Here is a 26,210-nt window from a genome sequence, read left to right on the forward strand (position 1 = left end):
GTCCATTCAAAGTTTTTCAAGCTAGCAATTATCACTTTCGTGTCCTGGAAGTTTATGGTGTGGCTCCCATCCTAGGGGGAAGCTTTAACTCTGCCAACCAGAAGAACCTGTTCTTGGCAGCTTGCAAATCCAGCCAAGGCGGTTTAAAACCTTTATTTTCTGATATTTGGTCCTGAACTAAAACAAACATGTGGAATAAAATAACTCATGTATGTATTTTCACCAGCCACAAACCCCTTCACATTGCTAGGTAATGGCAGGCTTTCCTTCAACAGTTTACTTTTGAACCAGGCCTTTTTCTCCTTTAGTTTTGCAAAAGCCCATTTTTACACATGTGTTGAAAACTGCTAACATTTCCTTTCAAATTCGATTTTGCCATCTGACTTCCCAATATTTCCTCACAGCCATAGGTATTTTCTTCCAGGCAGTAGTTTATTTGAAGCACAGATGCATTGAAACTGACATGGCTCAGATAGCTGGAGTCTCTTTTGAACTACTGTGCTTTGATACATTTGTAAAAAAATAAACGCGTATTCCCATGCGAGTGAAAGTGAAGTTCCTTGTTTATTTCTCTCAGAGTTGGTTTGACAGGGCCTGTCATTCAGAAATCATGCCTGGTTTTGCTGAGGCACAATAAGATACTGGGCATGGTAGGGCCTTATTGATCACATTGGTGTAAGAAAGAACAGATGGAAAAAGCATCAGCAGCATTATTTTAAAGGTGAAAAGTTTTCTTTATAATGGAGATCTTGGGCTTTCAGCAAAGAAGTGCTGCCTTTTCACTCCATTTCTTTTGTACAGGTAAGAACACACTGGCACACTCCCTTAGTGTGCCCCCTTATTCCATCCTGCCCCTGTGTGCTTGGCAAGAAGGTGCAGCCATCTTTTTGTTGCTCCAAAAACTGCAGTTTTGAGGCCATAGCGCTCACAGGAGCCAGCACAGCCATTTTTCTGTTTCTGCAGACATGCAGCTTGGTGATGTGGGGAAATACTGTTGATTGGGTCAATATATCCAACATATCTCCCCCCCCGACTTCTTCTGCGATTCCAAGTCGAGGGAGAATCAGGCAAGTGGGAGTCCTCAATGGGGCCAAGCAGGATCAGTCAGGTTTGAGTCCTTTGTCCATCAGAGATTGGTGCGTCACGCTCCTCTCGCTGTCTCTGGTTGGAATGTGGAACGACATCCCCAGCTTTCTCTTGGATCTTCCTTTATGGTGTTGAGCGACAACCCCAGACTTCCTTGGGTTTCAACTTTCCAGGTTCCCGAGGAGGTCCTCCTTGGTATGAAGGTGCAACCCGTACAAATCTATGAAATAGAACACAAACTGGTTACTACCATTTCCCACTAACTGCCCTCCAATCGGGTTGACAGCAGTGGGCTACGCAGGCATTCAATGATGACAATTGATAATGAAGAAAAATACTCCATGTTACATAATTATACTGAAAACTCTATCTGTTCCCATCTAGTTCTTTTTTTTCTTATGCTCATGTTTCAGATGTCTCCTCTATTTGATTCTCTCTGGTCTCCTCAAGTTGCTGCAAAGTGTGTCTAGGGTGACAACTCTTTAGCTGATTAATATGGACCCATTTCTCTACTGTTAATTCACCTTTGGGGATGCAGATTCTGTAGGCGGCAGGTGAAATATTTTCTACAATTTCAAAAGGACCGCGCCAACTGGGCAAATATTTGCGCTCTTTGGTCTGGTTCCTTTGGAAATTGTACAAGTAGACCCTCTCTTCTCCTTGGTATTCTTTTTGGTTGTTTTTAGATCATACTGAGTCTTCATGCCCTCTGCAGATCTTTCTAGATTCCGCTGAGCGTATGCAAAAGCATGTTGAAGGTGTTTTCTTAGATTCTCAACATACTCATGATTTGTGGAGGCATTTATCAGTGTCTGCTCCTGTCTTCTATAGAGCAAATGCTGAGGTAACACCATCCTTCGTCTAGTCATCAGCTCAAATGGAGACATATTAGTTGCAGAAGAAGGGGTAGATCTGATAGCCATCAGGACAAGCGGTAATCGGATGCCCAACTTGGCCCAGAGTCTGCCATAAACTTTTTTAGAATGCTCACAATGGCTTTATTGCACCTCTCAACTCCACCACTGGGGGGGGTTGGTATGCAATGTGAAGTTTCCTTTTTACCCCAATTATCTCCCACATCTTTGTCATCACTTCGCTGGTGAAGTGACTACCTCAGTCTGACCCAATCCTTTAGGGTAGGCCAAAATGCGAGAAGATGTGGTTGATCATCAGGGCAACTGCTGTTTCTGCCTTGCAATTTGATGCCGGGAGACATTCCACCTATTTGGTAAACAAGCATGTTACGGTTAACATGTACTTGTTCCCCCTAGAGGAGTGAATCATGGGCCTGATGAAATCTACCTGTAAATCTGACCAAGGCAGTGTCATCCCCCTCTTCTGGAGGGGAGCTCGGTGTGTGAGTGATGTTGGCTGAAATTGTGCACACACAAGACATCCCTTCAAGTATTGGTCGAGGTCCTGCCCCATGTGTGGCCAGTATGCAACCTCTTGCAAGAGGTTGCATACTGGCCACACATGGGGCTGGACCCTAAAGTAGTGTAAAACCCCTGATGACCGGCTGTAGCCACATCATGGGTGTGACTTAGCATCAGGCTTCGGAATGGGGTAGGGAAAACCCACTGGTCACAGTCAGATCTGGGTCTCCTTACCAACAAACCGTTTCAATTCGGAACATTTTTGGACATTTCATCAACACTCTGAGGTCCCCTTTCCCTATGTAAATGGTATCCGTCAGAGGAAGGTTCTCAGGGGCCTCAATGTGTTGATAACATTTACCAATAATTGGATCCCCTTTTTGTGCCGTGATTAAATCAGCATCTGGGGTTTCCTTACTCCACTGGGCAGTTGAGAGACCATTGTGAGCATTTGTCTGGGATCTAGTGATAGCAGCGACCTGGATTTCCCTCAACAGGGACTTGATCTCAAGGAGATCCCCCTGGATGGCTCTGGTTTTGGCCAACTGATCCGCTAGGTTGTTTGCATTTTTGTCTGGCCCCTCTATTCTGGAATGACCCTAGATCTTCGTCCAATAGATGGTCATCCCACTAGAGGTGACCAGATCATCAATATTTTGGATGAGCTTGCCATGTTTAAGCAGTTTATCATTAGCACATAGCATGCCTCTGGTTTTCCAAATAACCATGTGCTCCACGAACCCGTTTCAGCCATAATCTGAATCAGTGATTATGACCAGTTCATGGAGTTGGTGTTGTGCGGCAGTGAGGATGGCCTGATGAACTGCCACCAACTCTGCCACCTGACTACTATAGGGACCGATTTTATACCCAGCAGAGGGTTCCGGGGCATCATTCATCCAGGCATTCCAATGCTGGCCACCAGTTCATTTTCCCTGTTGTTGTCAACATGGTAGGGGCACCTGTCCACATAAACTGTGGGCATCCCCTCGCATTTGTCTTCTTCATAGAGTTTGTGCGGGGAATTCAGGTACGCCTCCATGTTGTCCTGGATTTTAATCTGACACAATCATGCAAGTCAGCCAGACCTTGCACAGAAGGGACTCTTCTTGTTTTGGCCATATCTGACCTCCACAGGAAAGCCTTGCATTGACAGAATCCAGGAAGTAATTCTGGAATTACTCACATTTCCGGGCTGGATTCTGTCACTTTGGAGGTGTTGCAAAGGCTGGTGAGGAGTCTCCACTATGATGCGTTCCCCCTGGATGAATGGCCGGTAATTCTTCAATGCCCACACCGTTGCCAGGAGTGCCTTATCACAACCATTGAATTTTTCCTCCACAGAGGATAAAGTATTGCTTGCATAGGAGATGCTTTATTGACCTTGTCATGCTTTTGATATAATACTGCGGTGAAGCATGTACTGGAGAACCCTGTCTCCAAGAAGAATCCCTTGTTTTTGACAGGGTAAGCTAGACAAGGCACTTATGATTGGCTTCTTTTGAGTTGCTTTACTGCCTCGGCTTGTTCTGGACCCCACTCCCACTTGACCCCCCCCTTCAACAGATGGATCAGGGGTCTTGTGATCTCTGCGTAATCCTCAATGAACTTTCTACTGTAATTAGTCAGTCCAAGGAGGCTTCTTAGCCCACGCAGAATTGTGTGGTCTTTTAGTTTTAGGAGTACTTCCACTTTCTTCTCCTGGGGACAAACAATGGAGTCATTCCAGGGTCCGTGGGAATTGTTGTTTTATGGATTTTGTGTGACCACAGTCATACAAGTCCACCAAAAAGAGATCTTGAAAATCTAATAACACCTGTTTCAACTTTTACTTTTGCTCCGGAGTCTCACGGTCATCAGCTAGGTTGACTCATTCTTCAACCATTTGCCTGAAGCCTGGAAAGACCTCCGGTTTTGCTATCTCAGCGGCCTCCTCCAACTGGGTGGAGAAGTCCCTGGTTACAGTATTGACCTGGACAGATGGTTTCAGGTAGGGGAGGCTGTCATTGTGCACCTGGAAGATCACCTCATCCTGTCTGATGTCATAGGTCACCTCTTCCTCACCGTAAGGGCAGGAAGAGGACACCAGGAAATTCCCCCCTTGCCGGGTGAAGATCCTGTCTGGTGGTAATTCATTGGGCCTCATTGACAGGCAGGCGGCCAAGTAATGAACGGTGCCAGTACGCAACCAGCACTGTTCATTACGGGCTGCCCAATTCCGAGGACTGCTGCGGGACCCGCTAAGGAACACCTGGTCAAACCAGGCGTCCTTAGCGGGTCCCGCTAGCAGTCCACGATGCTAACAACGGGCCCTTCATTAACGGGCCGGTTGTTAGCATCCTCACCATTCCCATTGAGCCATATCGAGCTCGAATGGGAATGGGGAATGCTTTTTCCAGAGCCCAGAAAAGGGCAATAACTGGGTCCGCCAAGGTCAGCATGACCCGGTATTGCTCTGTCATTTCAATAATGGTGCCTGCGCCCAGAGTGATACTCCTAGGGTCGCTGTTATCCATCCATATTGGAATGGTGTTGTGTTCTACATTGACTAATGATGTTGGGTTTAACCCCAACCCCTGCTTATGGTGATGGGCATTGAGGTGTAGATATGCATCAGGATTTTGCAGTTTTTGTCCTCTTTTAATTTTTAAAGTGGAAATAGTCGTGTCCATCCTGGGATGGTGACCTCCTCTTCAATTTGAACTTCAACTGCATAAGGCAGCAATTGGGCTGACCAAAATGTTTTTTCTGAAACATCAAAGTCCATGGGATTACCCCCTAGTCGGGACCAGGCTTTGTAATTTATTAGGTCCAAATTAATGGCAAAACGATTGAGAATGTCACTGCCTAAATAGAATGCAGCAGGGACCTCTCGCATGACCCAACAATGATGTACTATGCTTTTGTTTCCTATAGAAATTTTGAGCATACATCTGCTAGGCAGGAGATGTTTGGAATTGGGAGTTTCCAGGCTCATTTCCCACTTATTGATCAATTTAAACATGGGAATGGCTGGATCTTTTGGGAGCTGTCGGAACATGGCTTCGCTGATGAAGCTCTTAGCATTGTTCAGGCACACTCGGGCGAGAACAGATTCTTTCCCCTCATTTAACTGAATAGGGATGAATAACTGTTCTCTAATTTTCTGAATATCACCTAAACTTGGAGCTGGTTTCTCATTACTTTCAGCTATAGAATTGGAATTTTCAGATTGTGAATCGGGATAAAATTTCGAAGTATTTCCTTCCAGTGTGGAATGCCACTTGAGACTGGAAGGAAGGTTGATTTTCAGGAATGGAGAGGAGTTCCCATCACCAGTTTGTTGTCCTACGGCAATTATTGTCACGTCAGGTACTTGATTGTTCTGGAAATGAAACTCAATATGATCAGGTTTTTGTTCAACCATGTGGCAGGTGCCATTTAAACTAACGTGGTTGATACTCTGTTTCAATTTTATTGGCCTGTTAGTCTGAGTCCAGAGGACCTTGTTCACACAGTCTATTAGGGGGGACAACCTTCACAGGATGTCATTCCCCAGTGTCATTCCCCAGTAGACAGGGTGTGCCCTCGGAGTCACGACTATGACAGGGTGTTTCACCTTATGTCACTCAATTTTAATCTCCAGCTCTGCAGTCCCCTTGACAGGAATTTCCTTCCCGTTGAAGTTTTGGAGTTGTCCAGGAAGAGGGGTGAGAGGGATCTGGTATCTCTCCCCCCTTCCTGAATTTAGCTGCTCAAAGGCCCTTTTTGACAGAGGAGTGGCTTTGGATCCAGAGTTCACCAGCGCCGAAAATGTACATTGCCCTTGCACCTGGACCGGGGCATAAAATCTACCCTTTTTCTTCTCCAATGGGCAAAGATAATGTGCATTTCTGGAAATCTGGGTGGTCAATTCCCTTATTTTTTACTCCGACACAGGGGTAGTTTGGGCATAATTCTGTGTGGGAGTTTGGGAAACTGAAAGAAAAAGTTTTACATTCTGAGATTTGGGGAGTTTCGGGATCACCTTTTTCTGATTCTGGTCTGCCCCTCCCCTTTTGGAGGCAGTCAACAGACTTGGTTTGTGAGGTTTGGGATCCCTCTGCTACTCTTGCGTTTCCTGGATACTCATTCTGGGGTTCAAGGATGGGTGATTCTGACTATGTTCCCACACCCGCAGTCTTCATTTAGATCTGTTGGGACCCATTTTTCTTTGGGAGGAGTTCCCCCATCCCTGAAGGAGAAGATCTTTTTCCCAGAATCCTCTAAGGATTCTTCCCCTTCAAATTGGAGGACATGAACTTCCTCAACAAAGTGGGCCTTTTTGAGTTCTTTATTTCTCCTACCCACCCTCTGTTTCTTGGGTTCCAGATTTTCGGGGGCAGGAGCCTTTGGTTCCGGTTCCTGGGTATCCATGGGCTTTTCACAAGTGAGGAAGGAAGATTCCTCTAGGGCTTCACACCCCATTTCCTCCTGTGCCGCCTCCTCTTGGAACCGGTGAGTTGTCAGGGTTCTCACCCTGTCATTGTTCTGGGGTACCAGGCCCTTAGTTTGTGGGGTTCTGAGTCGCCATGTTTATCTGAGGGTTTTCTTGAGCCCTCAACATGCAACCCAGATCCTGGGTAAGGTTTTGGACCTGGCGCTCCAGTTGGGACACCCGTTCCGGCTGGTACTGGGGGTCTCTGGTCAACTCTAGGTGGATCACGGGAAGGGTAACTATCCCTTCTCCCGTAATACCCTGGATATGGTGAATTTTGGTAACCCTCCACCCTTGGCCTCCCCTCTCCTGGATTGGGTTGTCTGGGTTCCTAAAATGGGGGAATGAAAGGAGGGTTGTCCTGCAGTTTGGGGTTTTGTGAGTATCGGGGAAAGAAACTTAACCCAGCATTTGGGGAATTAGTGCCCTCCTGGGGGAAGTTAGGAGGGAAGTTTCCCGGGGCAGTACTTGCCTGATTGGACCCCCCCCCCTTGGGTTGGGGGAGTCCATACATATCCCAGGATTTGTCGTTGCCCTTGTATCGGGGGCTGATATAATCAGGGGAGTTGGGGGTCCCATTAGTGGGATTACCTCCCTGACTGCCACCTGTTTGTGATTGGCCTGAAGGCCTTCTGGGTCTTTGATTTTTCTGATTTTGTGCAGGTATATTTTTAGCCCCCCCCCCCCATCTCTAGGTCTAAAATGGGGGCAACCTTCACCTCTGCCACCTTAGTAGCAGCAGGGGTGTTGGCTGGTTTGGCGTTTTTGTTCAGATTTTTATTTTCTGCAGGTTTTTGGACCTCATAAATGCGGGTCGCCTGCTCTAGACCCAGTCCAGAGATCTTTTGTCATGGAAATAACTCACCAGCTAGTTCATAATATACTTTGGGAGTGCATGAAAGAAGGTGGTTACAAACTTCCTGCTATCCGTGCGCACCCTTCTAGTGGTTTGTGCAAAGGCACGTTTGAGCTCCTGCACAAATTCTCGTGGGGCCTGATCTTCACCACACTGCAGATTGTAGGCCGCTTTGCGAGCCTCTTGAGGGTTTCTGTGGATGGAAAAGTGTTTCAAGATGGCTGCCTTGTAGGTGGACCATCTTGAATGTTTCTGATCCTCCAGTCCAGCAAAGAAGCTGGAGTACTCGGGGGAGAATGTCCATTTTGCATACTCTATGCATTTCTGGTTGTCTTTCATATGAAAAGTGTTCATCATCTGCTCATAAAGTTCCAAGTGTTCCTAAACAGAATATTTTGCGTTTTTATGGTATGGGGTTATGACACTCCTAATGGCCTGAATCTGCATAATGGGGTCTTTTGTCATAACTCTCTTGAGTTTATTTGCCTTCTTTGGCTTAGTCACCCGAGTCCATTCGCCCTCAGAGGTGCTACTACTTGAGGTCCCCTCATGATCATCTAGGCACTCCCTGATTCTGTGAGCTTGAGAGGGCTTGCAGAATGGAGGGGCCTAGTTTCTCTATTCCTGTGGTGCTGAGGAGAGTAGTCTTCTGACTCTTCCCTGCTCCCAGGGTTGGCAGAGTATCCCTCCAACTGCCCTAATTGGGTAGCGGTCTTCAGGATGCTCTTTTTGGGCCTCATTTCATTCGGTTTTTCATCAAATTGAACCGACTGGTCCCTTGGAATGTAGTATTTCTTTGGATCTAATTCCCTGGGCCTCATTACAACTCTGGTGGGAGCCGTGCCCTTGTTAAGGGCACGGCTGCAGCCAGAGTTCCATTTATTCCGGCATCCGCGAATGGGCAAGATCCGGGTCATGCCGAGCTTGGTGGACCCGGTAATTGCCCTTTTTCGGGTGCCGGAATCAAGGGTTTCCCGATCCCCATTCTGCCCCATAGGGCTGAATGGGGATGGGGACGTCGGATGCATTGGCACATTCAGAGTTGTGCTGGTGCATCCGAGGTGCTCTGCTCGTGGGTGTCATTACACCCGCCAGGGTGAAACGACACCCGCGAGGAGAGCATGTAGTATGGCGGTCCGGGAACTACGGTACCGGCATGCTTACCGGTACCATAGTTTCCCGGATCGCCATGGTTGTAATGAAGCCCCCTGACTCTCCCCTCATAGGAGACTTCCTTGTCAGAGGCATAAGCCTTAATGTTTGGGTATCTATACAGGGACGCCCATCCATCACTTTCTGGGGGGTGCTGACCTGTCAGTTCCATCATGCTAAACCTATTGAATTCTGCCGGCCTTATGGTTTCTGGCTCCGGTAGACATGAAGTTGGCAGTGTTCACAGTATTAAATGGGTTGGAGTCCCTTAGTACTTAAATCCTTATACCATGATCAAGGGTTGCACTGTCCCTCTCTACCTGTTCAGGGTCCCTCCAGTTAGGATTAAATCTAGCACCCTCTTTCTCCAACCTTGCTAGTTTCTCCTTCTCAGCCCCTTCTTCTTGATAATAAGCAAAGATCTTTGCCTTTTGCTCAGCTATCAAGGCTTTACTGGCCTCTATGACCTGCTCTTGCGCTGCCACTTGTTTGCGGAGCCCATCATTCTTTTCACAGAGGGCCACATTGTCTCTCAGCGCTTCCTGTATGGTTTGGGAATAATGAGACAATTTCTGTTGCAGGAGACTCACCTTCTGATTTTTTGCATCTTTGGTCTGGGTGTTCTCTTCCAGAGCAACCCCTACCCGCCTGGTGTGCTCCAGTAGATTCCCATACTCTGTTTTGTTTCATTTAGTTTCTGGTGGGCTATCTCACTTCCCTGTAACTCTATTTTGTATTTGCTTACTTCCTGGCCTAGGGCATCTCTCTCCTGACTTAGGGTTCTTCTCTGTTCAGCCTGGTCATCCCATTGTTTCCTGATGGTATTGAATTTCTGGCGCTCTTCATCAAATTCTGTTTGAGAGTGGAGGTCTCTCAAAATTAACTTATTATTTTCCTCTTTCATTTTCTCTAACTGGTCTTGTAGGATAACTATCTGCTCTGTGCAGACCCTGTTATAGGTTAATTGTTGAGTCAGCTTCTGTTGACTCTCTTCTAGAGAGTCAACCTTTTCCTGACACTCTAGTCTTACTGCGTCTAATTGGGCCTCTTCGTCTACATTATTCTGTTGTTGGAGGACCAAGTACTCTTTGAATTTTTTTTATGAAATTGCCAGATTCTACCTCAAACTCTTGGCTCTTGTGTAATTTTTGTTCCGCTAATTTTAGTTCAGCCTGGATTTGATTTAATAGTTCAGAATGATTCTGCGTTACAGTTTCATGTTCCTCCTACTTTCCCCGCATCACCCTCATGTGGAGATACATGTAGGCCACAATCCTGACAATTTTTATTTGCTCCTCTTTAATTTTTGGGGTCATATATAATTCACTCAAAGCTTGGTGTAATAGGCCACCATCCTGCCATTTATCCAGGTCCATGGCGGTGACCTGTTGCGTTATTTCTTGCAGCCAGACTTTTTCATCCTGTTCTGGCCACTCACCTCATAGCTTGTGCAGAAGGTGCTTCCTAGCCATGTTGATTTCTACTACAGTAATTTTGGACATGTTCTTTCTTTATTAATGTATTCATTTATGTAAGGGTGACCTGTTTTCTATTGCTTTTTTGGGGTTGATTTTAGTTTTACTTTTAGACACAGGCCTGGTACTTAGAGTATTTGTTTTGGGAGGCGCTTGTACAGTATAACCCAGTATTCCCACCACACAAAGTATTACTGCCTTGCAGGTTAGTCTGCTGTGTTAGACTGTCACGAGTGGTAACCAAACTCAATCCGGGACTCAAGCCCCCAAATTTGTTAAGGATTTCAATCAACTGATACACATCTTGGTCTCGGCTTAGTATGCAGCGCAAGACCGAAATGCTTATCTCTTTATATATATAGATTCAATATTGAGATGGTACACCACTCATATCACACCCCTTTTTTAAATACTTAGGTCACAATGAACCATGAACCAGGCTGGTTGGTAAAATACAATATTTATTTATTTATTTTTAAATTCAAATGAAATCATACACCTTTTAATATGGGCCAGCAATCACCAATGGGGTGATAATTACAACGAGAATGTGAACAATGCACTCGGTTTAACCTTCTAGTGAAACATATACACAGCACAGCGGAATAGGAGCCCTCCTTGATTTAGGAAATATAGCACCCAAGTTAGGATTTCCCCCTGCAATGTTTCCTCAACCCACAAATAATCCATTCTTAGTGGATAAACAGAAGCAACAGGTAATCAAGAATAATAAACAAAACAGAATCCAAATCTGACCTTCCATCCCCAAATAAGAGAGAAAAATGGATTTTAAAACCCTTGTAATGTTAGGAAATGACACTCGGAAAAGGACAAATAAATAATGAATGTGTGTTAAAAACCTTGAAGCAAATATAATTCCCCACTAAAGCAACAATGCAAAGATAACAATCGCAAAGAATGGATTACCAAAAGTAAACAGTTCGAAAAATGAGTGGAAAGTTTCAAACAGATTGCAGCAAAATGACACGTTGGAAACTTTGCAATTTTTATAATTCCTGCCTGAAATTATCCAAACAGTTTTTAATAAAATGGGTGAAATACACTTGGTTGGGTGATAGAGGTGTATCACAAGAACAACATGGAAGGGAAATTAAGTCGCTAGCTGGTAAATTGGAGGAGTTATGCAAGATATAAAAAGATGCGCTTTGAGTAAAATGGAGTTGTGAAATAGGAAAGGAAATCGGTTGTGACATGAACAGTTTTACTTTACACTAGAGTATTCAGGCTAGGCCACCAAAGATGGACACAGCAAGATCCAAGGTTGATTCGCAAATTCAATCCTCTCTCCCCAGCGCCCAACCCACGCGGAAACCAGTCCGATCAATCGAAATAGGACTAATGGCTTAGGATTACACAAGACAAAATTACTAAAGAGATGGTGCTATCACTAGAAATCAAGGGCAGTGTTGCGCGAATGATTCTGACAGTTTTAACAAGTTATCAGAGTAAGAATAGGATCACTTAGAGAGTGAAGGAAGGACGAAGACCAGATATGCTATGGGTTTCTAAAGGGTGGCGATTATATGGGGTGGCAGCGCGCCTAGCAAACAGTTCTGGTCACGGGATGGTACTGGACTGGAATGGCAATTCTGGTCACTGGATACTAAAAGTCAGCTGGATGGCAGGATGGCTGGTTGGCATGATGGCATGCAGTTAGGGTATCAGGATGCTTCCCAAAAACACCACAGCTTTCCCCCTTTTAACACGGGATTAGTGGATTTTCAGATTTGAGGCCTTGCTGGGAATAGGATCAGCACTGCTTGGGTTTTGCAGTGGGCCCTGGAGTAGGGTCAGCAATGCTTTGGCCTTGTAGTTGGGATCTGGAATCTGGATGGATGGAACAGGACCGCAGCGCAGGAACATCAGGAAGAGTGTCTCTAGAGTCTTGTCAGGGACTCTTATTTATAATGCATAGAGACATCATAGACTATATTGCTGGGCCGGATTAGTTAAGCCTGCCTCTAAACAACTGAATTGGACAATCAATGTTGGATGCCTCCCCTGGGATTTGACTCAGTTCAGGAGGTTGCATTTTATGATGTAAAAAGACTTCCCCCAGACCATTTTGCCAAAGATCTTTCATACCAGAAATTACACATTTGTAGAGTTGTGGCACCTTAATAAATGACATAATCAAGTTGCATATTTTATGGAGAGCACAGCAGTCCAATCCTTCAGTTTGTGAGACATTGCTTTGTCCTTTTATACTTTTTTGGTCATTTTCAGTGTGAAATATTGGGCCTAAATTTCCATAACTTTATACATGGGTGTGGATGATCATAAGGGATGTATGTACAAAACTTTGCATTTGCAACATGGATGCTTTTCTTGTAATCCACATTACTTTGCCATCGCTGTCCCCAAAGTGTCAGTGTATTCTACCATGTCTTCAATGAAAGCCCATAAAATTACATTTAAACGATAAAAAGTCTTTAAAGTTTATTCATAAAATAGTCTTTGGAAGCAAATGGCAGTCCTTTGTCTTGCACTGGACCATTTGTTTTCTTTTTCAGCTGCCACCAACTGTTACTTCAGCCCTGTGTGGGGTGGGGGTTCCCAGTTAGATTGAAGGTTTTATGGGCCCCTCTATTTCACAGGTTAGTGTCCCAGGACTTCCATTGTCCCAGCCTGGAGCACAGACGAATGTCTGACGAGCGTGTGAACATTTCTTTGTCTTGGTCCATTCAAAGTTTTTCAAGCTAGCAATTATCACTTTCATGTCCTGGAAGTTTATGGCGTGGCTCCCTTCCTACGTGGAAGCTTTAACTCTGCCAACCGGAATAACCTATTTTTGACAGCTTGGAAATCCAGCCAAGGCGGTTTAAAACCTTTATTTTCTGATATTTGGTCCTGTATTAAAACAAACCTGTGGAATAAAATAACCCATGTATGTAATTTCACCAGCCACAAACCCCTTCACATTGCTAGGTAATGGCAGGAATTCCATCAACAGTTTACTTTTTAACTAGGCCTTTTTCTCCTTTAGTTTTGCAAAAGCCTATTTTTATACATGTGTTAAAAACTGCTAGTATTTCTTTTCAAATTCGATTTTGCCATCTGACTTCCCAATATTGCCTTGCAGCCATAGTTATTTTCTTCCAGGCAGTAGTTTATTTGAAGCACAGATGCATTGACACTGACATGGCTCAGATAGCTGGAGTCTCTTTTGAACTACTGAGCTTTGATACATTTTTAAAGAAATGCACGCGTTTTCCTGTGCGAGTAAAAGTGAAGTTCCTTGTTGATTTCTCTCAGAGTTGGTTTGAAAGGGCCTGTCATTCAGAAATCATGCCTGGTTTTGCTGAGGCACAATGAGATACTGGGCATGGCAGGGCCTTATTGATCACAGTTATTTAAGAAAGAATGGAAATAGCGTAAGCAGCATTATTTTAAAGATGAAAGGTTTCCTTTATAATGGAGATCTTGGGGTTTCAGCAAAGCAGGGCTGCCTTTTCACTCCATTTCTTTTGTACAGGTAAGAGCACACTGGAACGCTCCCTTAGTGTGTCCCCTTGTTCCATCCTGCCCCTGTGTGCTTGGCAAGAAGGTGCACCCATCTATTTGTTGCTGCAAAAATGCAGTTTTGAAGCCATAGCGCTCACAGGATCCAGCACAGCCATTTTGATGTTTCTGTGCACATGCAGCTTGGTGATGTGGGGAAATACTGTTGAGTGGGTCAATATATCCCACACTTCTAATGAATAGACAATGTTTTCCAGTTGTGAGTCATGTGTGTTGGGAATGTGTTTCGGATAGATTTATCCTGTATTTATTGAGATGTTAGCTAATAGTAATCTAAGTGTCTTGTTTTCTGTTGCCACACTGGAGATATTCTTGAGTTATACCTCATGGAGTATTTTGGCTTGCTATTTTACTGCATCGGACTAACAAAGACTGATTGTGCTCTTAATTAATCTGGGAGTATACTGCTTGCATCCTGGAAATTGCTATCTTTTACCTTCTCTCTGCTGTTCCTATTCTCTATTATTTCACTCTAACCATGGCTCGGGTTCTTAGCTACTGCCTGAGATCTGCACAGCTATTTATTTCTGTAAATTTAGCATTTTTAGTTTTTAATAGGTTTTGGGGCCATCGTTTATTTAAAAGCATGTTGCGGCTTGCATTTTGGAGAAGATGGCTGTCCTATTATACCTGGTTTTCTATGCATTTGCGTGTCTTTCAAGTTGCATTCAGCTTATACATCGATTATGTTAGTGTTCTTCATGTCTACAGGATGCTATGTTAGTATTATTCATGTGTAAATGCGAATATTAGCTATTGTACGTGTTTTTCATGTTGAGTGCACATTTGCTTCATGTCTAATGCATATACATGTAAGATTATAACGTTTGTTTGATTACTTTTGCCAGCTTCACCTTAAATTGTCTCTATGTCCTGCTGCACCTGCCTCGGATAAGGGTGGTACGGTTGTCTTTGTGAGTAACATTTCTTACCTAAGTGGTATTGGGTTTGGGGAGGAGCAGAAGCTATGGGTGATGTATTTATCTGCCTCCCAACATTCCCCCCTCTAGTTGGGCCCTCGAGCACATTCTCCCTTCCGCTCTATCCAGGTAGAGGGAGAGCAGAAGGGTTTCCATATTGTAGTGACCCCCCTCAAGCTGCCTGCATGTCTCACTTGGTTGTCCAAACTCCAAGTGATATAGCAGCATTCCCCAATGGAATCACAATATACCTAGTGCTTGGTGTAATTGTGAGGATCCTGAGGACATATACAATTTGACCCTCGAGGGGCGATAGGGCTTTCCACTGCTAAGGTATGGGTTTGCTGTTGGTACTCTTTTTCAGAGAATTGCCTAGCATTTTGGTGCTGGACTGCCCAGGGCAGGACACAAATGGATATGTTTTGGATATTTCTCCTCTGTGAAAGATAGTGAGCTAAATAATCTGGGTAAGGATCTCATAACCAGGACTAATGTCTGGCAGAGGGACTCCCAGGACATCCTTGCTAATTTGCATGATATAAATACCTTTGAGTCTCACCTTAAGTTACTAGGGGAATCCAGACATGGACCCCTTGCTCACTATTCTTAGAGAGGCACAGCTCCACCCTACTGATGAGGTCCAACCAGACTGAAACACGTGTCTGGGGTTGCTGTTGGTACTCTTTTTCAGAGGGGAATTGCCTTGCGTTTCGGTGCTGGACTGCGCCAGGGCAGGACAAAGTCCGATATGTTTTGGACATTTCTCCTCTGTGAAAGATAGTGAGCTAAAGAATCTGGGTAAGGATCTTGTAACCAGGACTAATGTCTGGCAGAGGGACTCTCAGGACCTCCTTGTTAATTTGGGTATGGGGGAAGCCATCCATTTGAGTAAACTTGTGCCTGTGAGCATCCAAATGTATCACTATTTTCATTCCTACTGCCTTTTTGGATGTCTTTTTGCATTGTGGTATTGCTATTCTTAGAACACAGAAAGCTAGTATTACCTGTACCAATATGGACACTAGTTTTCTGAAAGCGTTAGCTAACCAAATGGGTATCCATGAAAATGGGTAGGTAAACCAGTCATCATCTACAATATCGTCCACTCTTCCACCATTTATGTGTGCACTTCTTTCAAGGTGGTTATCCCCCCTGTGAGGTCCCATTTTTCTAATCATGGGCAGGTTTGTACTTGCAGAACAAAGGCCAAATGTTTACAGTCGGTCAGTCCATCTACCCAGCCTTCTGTGGTAAATACCTGTCCTTCTATTTGTAACTTGCTTCTTTTCCAACATCCAGGAATTTCTTTTCCCCGTTTGTCAGTGCATTTCAGAAATTGGTGGTGTTCTGTTATTATTTCCCCTCTTCTAGGACCTTATAATATAAAACGTATTACCTGGTGTTGTGTTTCAGCATCGCTTATTAATGACACTTCTCTTATGAAGTTATCCACACAAGGAGAATATTCTTTTGTTATTCAGTATATTGTACTAAGTGTGTAGAGACATAATGCCCTATAGACCTACCCCCTACCCAGATCAAACTAGCTACTTTATCTGCTAGCCACAGCCTGGGCTGCCCTCCCAACCATCTCTACAACTTAAGCCTCCAGCACCACATACCCTCATAGCCAAACCATGATCATCTGGCTTACACTTATCATGTTCCCTTTCTGCGTCACGCTGGACAATGTACCTTGCAGCGGTAACAGCTGCATAACCTACATGGACGGCCTAGCTAAACTCTGCTGTCCTAGACACCACTCTATACCTTGCCCTACACCCTTCCTCTGCCCCCTTCCCACCCACTCACCACCTGCCCTCTACATCAGCCACAAACATTGGCTCCCCTGCCACCGCTAACATAACCCACAGCCACTTCAGAGCCAGCTCTGAGCCTAACCACACCAAGCCTCATGCCACTTCCAAGCCTCCGGGACCAGCCCCCTTTCTCACTCCTAACCTCATAGCCCGCAACGATAGACTAGGCACTAGACTCCCCACTACAACCAGCAGGCCCACTGCCAAATTCAACACCAAAACCAATAAGGAGCACAAGGCACCTAACAAACCCACGCTACTCCCACTAAAAGGAGCATTACTCAATGTCAGATCCCCCGCTGCCCACCCTACAGAAATAGCCAACATCATTCTTACCAATGACCTAGATTTCCTAGCCTTAACAGAAACCTGGTTTCATGAAGCATCCGGCCCATACTTATCACTAGCCATCCCAGACAATTACGGCATCCTCAGAGCTGACAGACCCAACACTAGGGGATGAGGCGTAGCGATCATCTACAACTTCAGACTTCAGATCAGCCTCCTCAGTGTCACCTACATCCTGCGAGCTACTCACAGTCAAGTTGCAAACCTACCCCACAAGCACGATCACCTTCCACCTCATATATAGACCCCCAGGCTCCCCTGGAGTCTTTGAAGAAGACATCACCTCTCTTATTGCTGAAAACTCCAAGCCGTCAGCACAAATCATGATCCTCGGGGACCTTAACCTTGGTTGATCCAGTCACCTCGCCACTGCATAGGAGCAGGAGCTCCTTGGACCAGCCTCCGCCCCTGCAGGAGCAGCGGGCACCTTCCAGCAAGTCGACCCGACTTTCGGCACAATTAAGGTAAGCGCTTGACTGTAGCGCCTTTACCGAGGTCTGTGCACCTCAACGCGGCATCCGCATCCATATTTGATCTGCATTTTATTTAAACCACAAATCAGGCCAAAACGCTGCTCAAATTCCACGGAACCGCCTGAAACGGTGCTACTGCACCGGAATCGCCATTTAAGTACACGAGGTACTTGATTTTAAAGATGGCCGACCGTCTTTACAACGCCTGACCAGCCTGCCCAAAGCTACCCTTACAAGCTGCACCGATAGGCTGCCCTGCCTATTTCCTTCCCCATTGGCTGCCGGCAGGCAGAGCCGGCCCACAACAACCAAGGCCCACTGCTACAAGGCCAGCACCTGTTTGGTTCCTGTTTGTGCCTGTGTCTGCTGTCTGCCAGGCCCCCTGTCTGTCACATACCAGGTAACCTACAAACCTGCAACCATGACTTTGCCTAGCAGCATCACAACTGCATCTAGATTACTGAGTTTGCCTTTTGGCCATACTAACTATTGCTTTTATAACTAGATACATTGACTTTAGACTGCCTCTCAGCAATTGCATCTAAACTGCTTTAAACCTGTCTGTCCACTGCCTCTTTACTGCATATCTATCACCTGTAGCCCTGATTGCTAAAAGTCAAATTTAGGTGACCCATTGCCTGTGCATCCGGTTAGCGACCTATGCTTGATGTTGTGACTGCATTAGTGCATTACCTGCCTGCGCTGGATTATTGAATTTAGCCTATGTGTCCATTGTGACTGCATTAGTGTATTACCTGCCTGTGCTGGATTATTGAATTTAGCCTATGTGTCCATTGTGACTGCATTAGTGCATTACCTGCCTGCGCTGGATTATTGAATTTAGCTTATGTGTCCATTGTGACTGCATTAGTGCATTACCTGCCTGCGCTGGATTATTGAACTTAGTTTATGTGTCCATTGTGATTACAGTAGTGCATTGCCTGCCTGCGCTGGATTATTGAATTTAACCCATGTGCCTAAATAGTTTATTGAACTCTATCTCTGCCCACTCAGCCCCTACCAATATAATGGTGGCTCTCCTTACCACTATCATGTTCCCTTTTTGCATAGTTCCTAATGCTACACCATGCACAAGAGGACAATTCATTAAGGCGGGCGAAGGACTAGCCAGATTAGGTTGTCAACGTCACTTCCCAATCCCCTGCCCCACCCTCTTCCCCCCATAAACCCTCCCTTCCCCATACCATCTTCTCACTCCCACATTACACCTACCACCATCAAGAACGCAGCAACCTCAGACATCCCGTGCCTCAGTCCCAACCTGCCCACATACAAACACACCAAACCTATTAGCATTAACGATAGGACCACACCCATCCTGGGTACTGAAAGACTCAAAAGACTCATGTCTAGAACTAAAATGTCCCTATTAGCTACCTTACTCACCATCATACCCAACACACTGACCAAACTAAACACCACGCCCATTAATTTCCAACACAAAAGCCTCCACACGCACCTTCCAAACAACAAATCAAGAACAAAACCACTGATTTTCCCCCCATTTTAGGTAACACACCACCCCTGCCCCCACCTCCACCCTCAAAAGTGCACTCATCAATGCCCGTTCACTAGGTGCCCATGCCATAGATATCCATGACCTTATCGAGGACCAACATCTTGATATGCTGGTAGTCACTGAAACCTGGCTTCACCCAGCGGCAGGACCACTACTAGTCCTTGCCATTCCCCCGGGATTCAGCATCTTTAGAACAGATAGGACAAACACCCAAGGAGGTGGAGTTGCCATAATAGCCAAAACCACCCTGGAAATCAGAGACTGCCCAATAGAACAGATACAAGGTTATGAACTCCTACTAGTGAAGTATACTTCCAACCCCAAAACCACTACCAACTTCCTAGTGGTGTACAGATCACCCAATAAAAATACACACCCCGATTTGGACATCCCGCTATTCCTAATTCCCCTCACCATGCCTAAAACTAAATGCATAGTCCTCGGTGACTTTAACCTAGGATACAATGACCCCCTGGACTCTGAAGCATCTACATTCTATACAGCTATGTCAGAAATGAAGTACAACTGATAGACAAACCCATCCATTCAAAAGGAAGAACCCTGGACTGGCTTCTCACTCTTAACTCTCAAGTCACCATTGACTCCATCCTCCCAGTCAAATGGTCAGATCACCATGTAATTAACTTCACTATAGACAATGCTAGTACAGATCACATCACTCTAAAAAAACAGAAACCTTCTAAACTAGAAATATCAAAAAGCTCTCATCCGAAAAACTCACTCCAGCCCTGAGTGCTGCTCTTGCCCATACGGTTCTAGGCACCAACAACCCTTCCTATCTAACAGAACAATACCAACAATGCCTCACCCAAACTATTGACTTACTTGCTCCCATCACCACCAAAACCCGCAGAACTGACAAACGATCCTGTTTTTGGTTTAATGAGGAACTTGTAGCCTTAAGACGCACAAAAAGATCATTTGAACACCTCCATAACAAAAACAATACCCCAGAATCGGCATTAGCCTTTGCTGAAGCCAACAAAACATATAAATCAGCAATAATCACCCAAAAAGCCAATGCCTTTAACCTCCGTATTACTAATGCGTCCTCAGACAGCAAAGAACTGTTTACCATCCTTGGAGAGCTTGAAAACCCCTGTCAAACCTCAGCACCTACTAACTCTAGTAAAGACTGGTGCACCACTATACAAAACGCCCTCTCATCTAAAATCCTCCTACTGCAAAATAAAATCGATAGTAAAAAAACTCTCCTAGCTGACAAAACTCCACCTACCATATCAATGACCACATCAAATACCACTACTGGCCCCCCATTTCAATTCACACCAGTATCTAACAAAGAAGTATTTGACACCATAAAGAAACTCAAAGCCTCCAACTGTAAAGAAGACCAATTCCCTTCCCACCTAGTGAAACTCTGCGCCCCCACCCTTACACCCATCATCACCAAATTCATAAATGCCTCTTTCCTCACAAACACAGTCCCCACCAGTATCAAAAAAGCGTGGGTGACACCACTTCTAAAAAAAACATCCCTGGACCCGTCAATACCCACCAACTACCGACCTATTACAACGGTCCCATTTCTCCTAAAAATAATTGATAAAATAGCCTACTGTCAAATTCAGAACCATTTGGAACACCATCAACTATTAGGAGACCATCAGTCAGGATTCCCTCCCAACCATAGCACAGAGACAGCCCTCCTTGATCTGAAGATCCAAATGGATGCCACTAGAGAAGCAGGTAAACTCTGTCTACTGATGCTCCTGGACCTCTCAGCGGCCTTTGATCTGGTTGACCACGATCAACTCCGTAACACTCTAGCAAACAACTTCAACCTAGCTCAGAACACCACCAACTGGATCAAATCATTCTTGGCAGATAGGACCTCCAGAGTATCCATCGGCAAAGAATCAGCAGACCCGGTGCCTGTCTCTGCAGGTGTGCCGCAAGGCTCCTGCGTATCCGCCACTCTGTATAATGCCTATACCAAGCTATTATTCGCAGCTTTAGATGCCATGGGTGTCATCTATACTAACTTCGCTGATGACACCCAAATCCTCATTCCTCTCTCAGGCAATCACGAACAAGACTCTCTCCTGGTTAACCAAATCTACTCATTCAAAACTGGATGGCTAATAATAGCCTTTGTCTCAACGATGACAAAACCGAGCTCCTCATACTAGGCTCCTCCAGCAAAATCAATACCCTTGAGCCCGCTTTCAAATCATTCACCATCGATAGCACCATAATCCCTGTTCTTAAACAAGTCAAGACCCTTGGCGTCTACTTAGATGCAACACTATCCATGTCTAAACAAGTAAACACATTAGCCTCGTCCACCTCCTACACCTCCAAACTCATCTCCCTTAGCCGCAAATTCCTCTAGCCAGAGCACTCATCCTATCTAAGCTAGACTATTGTAATATCCTCTTCCTTGGCACCTCCAAAGCCAACATAGCCAAACTTCAACTCATGCAGAACAAAGCCCTCAGAGCAGCCCTAGGCATCAAAAAATCTGAACATATCTCTAACACCAGAATAGACCACTACTGGCTCCCCATCCAAGCTAGAATTCTATTTAAAACCCTGAGCATCACTCACATATGCAGGGCTAACAAAGCACCCAAATACCTCAACAACACAGTCATGAACAAGACCCAGACTAGACTCCTCAGGTCCAATAAAAACGCATACCTTTAAACCCCCAGATACAAAAGAGAGAAAGCAGGGGGTAGTAGCTTCAAAACACTGGCCCCCAGACATTGGAACGCTCTACCCACCCACATTATGAACAAAACTTCCTTCCCAAAATTCAAAAGCTTTTTGAAGACTTGGCTTTTCAACAAGTACTAACTGAACCAGAGCACTAATCCGCTCCAATTAACTGTACATATCTGACTATTTTGTATATTGCTGTATATTATTGACTGTTATTCCTTTGTACTTCTGTGTTCACTCTAAGATTGCATTCTCCCATTGTCTGTAACTACGCCGTGATACCCCCGGGTCTGGGCGTTTAACAAATGTAATAAAATAAAATAAAAATAAATAAATAAATACCGCGACCCCAACGATGCACCTGTCGCATCCTTAGCTAATGCCCTAACAGAACATGGCTTCACACAACTCAATGTCCACCCCACCCAACAGAAGGGCAGAATCATCGACTGGATAGTGACCTACAACTGCAACACACTCTGTAAGGACCCCCAACCTCTGGCATGGACGGATCACCACCTCATCCTCCTTGAGGTCAATACTAATCAACCATTACCCAAAAAAGCCCCTTGGCACCAGCCTGCCCTACAAGAAACAAACACAGCATTACTGCTGAAGCCCTCATACACTTGGTCCTACCTACCCTCAACACACTCCCAGCCAATGCTGACTTAAACCTACTGATTGACACCTTTAATGACTCCATGGCCAAGGCGATGGACACCATTGCCCCTCTGAAATTGTGCAAAGTCAAACCAAGAGCTCATCTGAACTCATGGTACACCCCCGAACTCAAGCTACTCAGAAGAAAGAAAGCCAAGGCACAACTCACATGGAAAACCAACCCCACCACAGAAAACAAATCAAATCTCACGACTATATCTTCTCTATACAAAAGTGAGATCATTTGCACCAAAAAGAGGCATACAACATCAGGATTGATCAGGCAGGATCTTCCACTAAAGAATTATTTAAAATCCTAAAAGAACTAGAAAATCCCAATCCACCCACTGACACCTGCTTGAAAGACAAACCATGGTGGACCAGCATCCAAAACGCCCTTAACAACAAAGTCACAGGACTCCAAACTAAAATTGAGGACAAACGCCAACAACTCTCTAACAACAAGATTACCAACCTTGGCTCACCAACGCCCATCGATACCAAACCAGCCTTCACATTCAAGAAAGTAACTAAGGTAGAAGTTCAAAATATCATCACCTCCTTAAAACCCTCGAACTGCAAAGGGGACAGCTGTCCCACCCAGACCATAAAAGACGCAGCTAGAGATCTATCCCCCTTCATCACGAAACTCATCAACCTATCATTATTCAATAACTCAGTCCGCAGCAACTTAAAACAATCATGGGTTCTCCCACTCTTGAAAAAACAATCTCTGGACACAGCCATACCCACCAACTACAGACCCATCACCACAGTCCCTTTCCTATTAAAAATCTTGGATAGAGTCGCCTACTTCCAAATTCAGGAATATCTGGAATCCAACCAACTACTAGGAATGCGCCAATCTGGCTTCAGACCTCAACATGGAACAGAAAATGCCCTTGTCGATCTCAAAAGCCAGATTGATGAAATTAAAGACAAAGGCTATGCCGCAATCCTACTCCTCTTAGACCTCTCATCGGCCTCCGACCTAGTCGACCATAAAATCCTCTGCAGCCACCTAGCCACCACAGCCCACTTCTCCTCCTCTGCCGTCACATGGATACAATAATTTCTGGCAAACAGAACCATGCGGGTCTTCTCAACAACAGCTGCAGCAGACCCCATCCCCCCATCCTCATCTCCTGTGGAGTTGCACAGGGCTCCTTTGTCTCCCCCACTTTGTATAACATATTTACAAAGCCACTATTTGACCAACTGGACTGTCTGGGTGTCACCTACACAAATTATGCAGATGACACCCAGATACTCCTCACCATCACAGGCAACTACCAGGCAGACGTCACCCGGATCAACTAAATATTCTCCATCATTCAGGCATGGATGGCCTCTCATGGCCTCTGCCTGAATGATGAGAAGACAGAGCTCCTCCTTGTCAGCGCTCCCAGTAACTTGGCTAAAATGAATCCCAACTACAACATCACTATCGATGGTCACACCATCCATATCGCCAAAAGCGTGAAAACGCATGACTTTTACCTTGATGCCAATTCCAACCTCGCCAAACAAACTAAAATGATCGCATCAGCCTCTGCCTACACCGGCAAGCTTATCAGGGCCAATATACCCTTCCTATCACCCAACAGTTGCCTCACTCTTGCTAGAGCCCTCATACAATCCAAACTGGACTATTGCAATAGCCTGTACCTAGGTGCTAACCAATCTATAATTAACAAATTACAAGTACTTCAAAATAATGCATTACGCGCAGCATTCAACATCGCCAGGCAACAGCACATCTCCACTGCCAGGAAATCTTGCAGATGGCTCTCCATTCGACAAAAAATCGACTTGAAAACAATTTGCCTCACTTACAAGGCCTTAAACCACCTAGCCCTACCATATCTTACCAATACATTCACCATGAAACTTGCCACCAGAACCACTAGATCCTCCAACACTTGATGGTTGACAGTGCCCAGATTCCACTTAAAAATAGCTGGAGGTGCTAGCTTCACAGTACTTGCCTCCCAACTCTGGAACACCCTACCACTCAACTTTAAAACTATCGAGTCCTTCCAGATCTTCAGGAAACATGTTATCGGTTGGCTCCTGAACAGTGAGTAGCACCACCATATGCTTAAATATATATGTTAACTTTGCATACTGCTGTATTTGAAACTGTAGTACCACCTAGTTATGTGCGTACACCTCTCACTGCTCAAATATGTCTGTATACTCTGTAAACTGCTGAATTTTCAAATTGTATATATCACAATTATGTAACCGTCTTCTTAAACTCCCTTCTACCTCCGGGTTTAAAGCGCTATACAAATAAATAAAACAAACAAACAGTGCATGGAGGACCTTCTGCCCTGAAATTGCCCTCTTTTCATACATGTAGCAACATGTGTCAGGCAGTATGCTATGTGTGCGGGTACTTCAGTGGGTATGAATATTCTGGAGGCACTCATGACGTAGGGTCTGAGAAAACACACAAAACAGCTCTCATCAGATGTCTCTCTCTCCAATCGTCTCATGTGGTGGTACCACTAATTGTTGAAGAAATGGGCAATATTATCAAAATGTTGTCCAATAAACATTGATCTTCAAGCATACTTTTTTTATTCCTTCCCACTTGGCATGACAATACATATTGTACTGGTGTTGACATCATGAAGAACAGAAAAAGATTCTTATTGGATCATGGGTGCTATAGTGTTGTACTGCAAACCAATATTGAAAATACAGAAACGCAAAGGAGGAAACAACTTCTCTCAACATCATGGCTATTGTATCTCTCTTCTGCAAATGTGTATGGATATTAATCCTTCCAGGTGCTAAAAGACTAGATCGCATTTCGCTAAAGGAACGCATATTTCCTTTTGTTTGTTAGGATACAAGTGTTTAGAAGAAAGACCTTGTCAAGAGAGAGAGAAAATGTCTTTCTAAGACAATTTAAGATTTTAAATTAAATAACAATATGACTAAACAGATGTTCCATGCTCCCAAAAAGGAATGAGTTCATAAAAAAGGGCAAAACCAAAAGGATTAGGATGGCTTTGGGGAAAGAAAATGTATTTACCTATACTTTGAAGCACTCACAATTGCTGTTTGCTTGTGGGTGGTAGGTGGATGAGAATGTATGCTTTATCCACTAAAGGATATTGATTTGCTCAAACGGTGTGCAGTCATAAAATCGAAAAAGAAATGTCGAAAGTAAAAATAAAATCGAAAACATAATGCCGAAAAAAAAAGTCGAATGATTTTTTTTATTTATATTTATTTTTTGCCTCTTGCATGTAAAAAGAAAAAGGTAAAAACAAAAAAAAGGGTGTTTGGGGGCAACTCCCCCATTTCGAATAAAAAACGTAATAAAAAATAAATGCGCCTTTTTTTTCGACATTTTTTCGATTTTTTTTTTTTACTTTTTTTGTTTTCGATTTTATGACTATAAACCGCTCAAACACCTCATTTACAAAGTGTCGTACATTGTCAGACAGGAGCCCTTTGCACCCTCCCCATCTTGGAAATGTCTAACGTTTGAGGAACTTTGCAGCACATGCAGCATCTGGATGTGTGCATGGACTGGCTTTGATCCATTGGGAAAAGGGACATTCGACCACTAGCATATACCTGTAGCCGTCACAAATTTGGATCATATACACATAGTCGATATGCCAATGCTGAAATGGTCCTGCCAATCCTCCTTTGTATATATCCTTCTGCTACACTGTCCAGAAGAGTATGCTTTTTATGAATCTCATCAACTTCCTTTTAGCACCTCTCACTACTTCTTTCTGCATCTTGTTGTCTCTCTCAGTCCATTTCT

This window comes from Ambystoma mexicanum, chromosome 9, assembly GCF_040938575.1.
Source record: "Ambystoma mexicanum isolate Mex_15411 chromosome 9, UKY_AmexF1_1, whole genome shotgun sequence".
NCBI lineage: Eukaryota > Metazoa > Chordata > Amphibia > Caudata > Ambystomatidae > Ambystoma > Ambystoma mexicanum.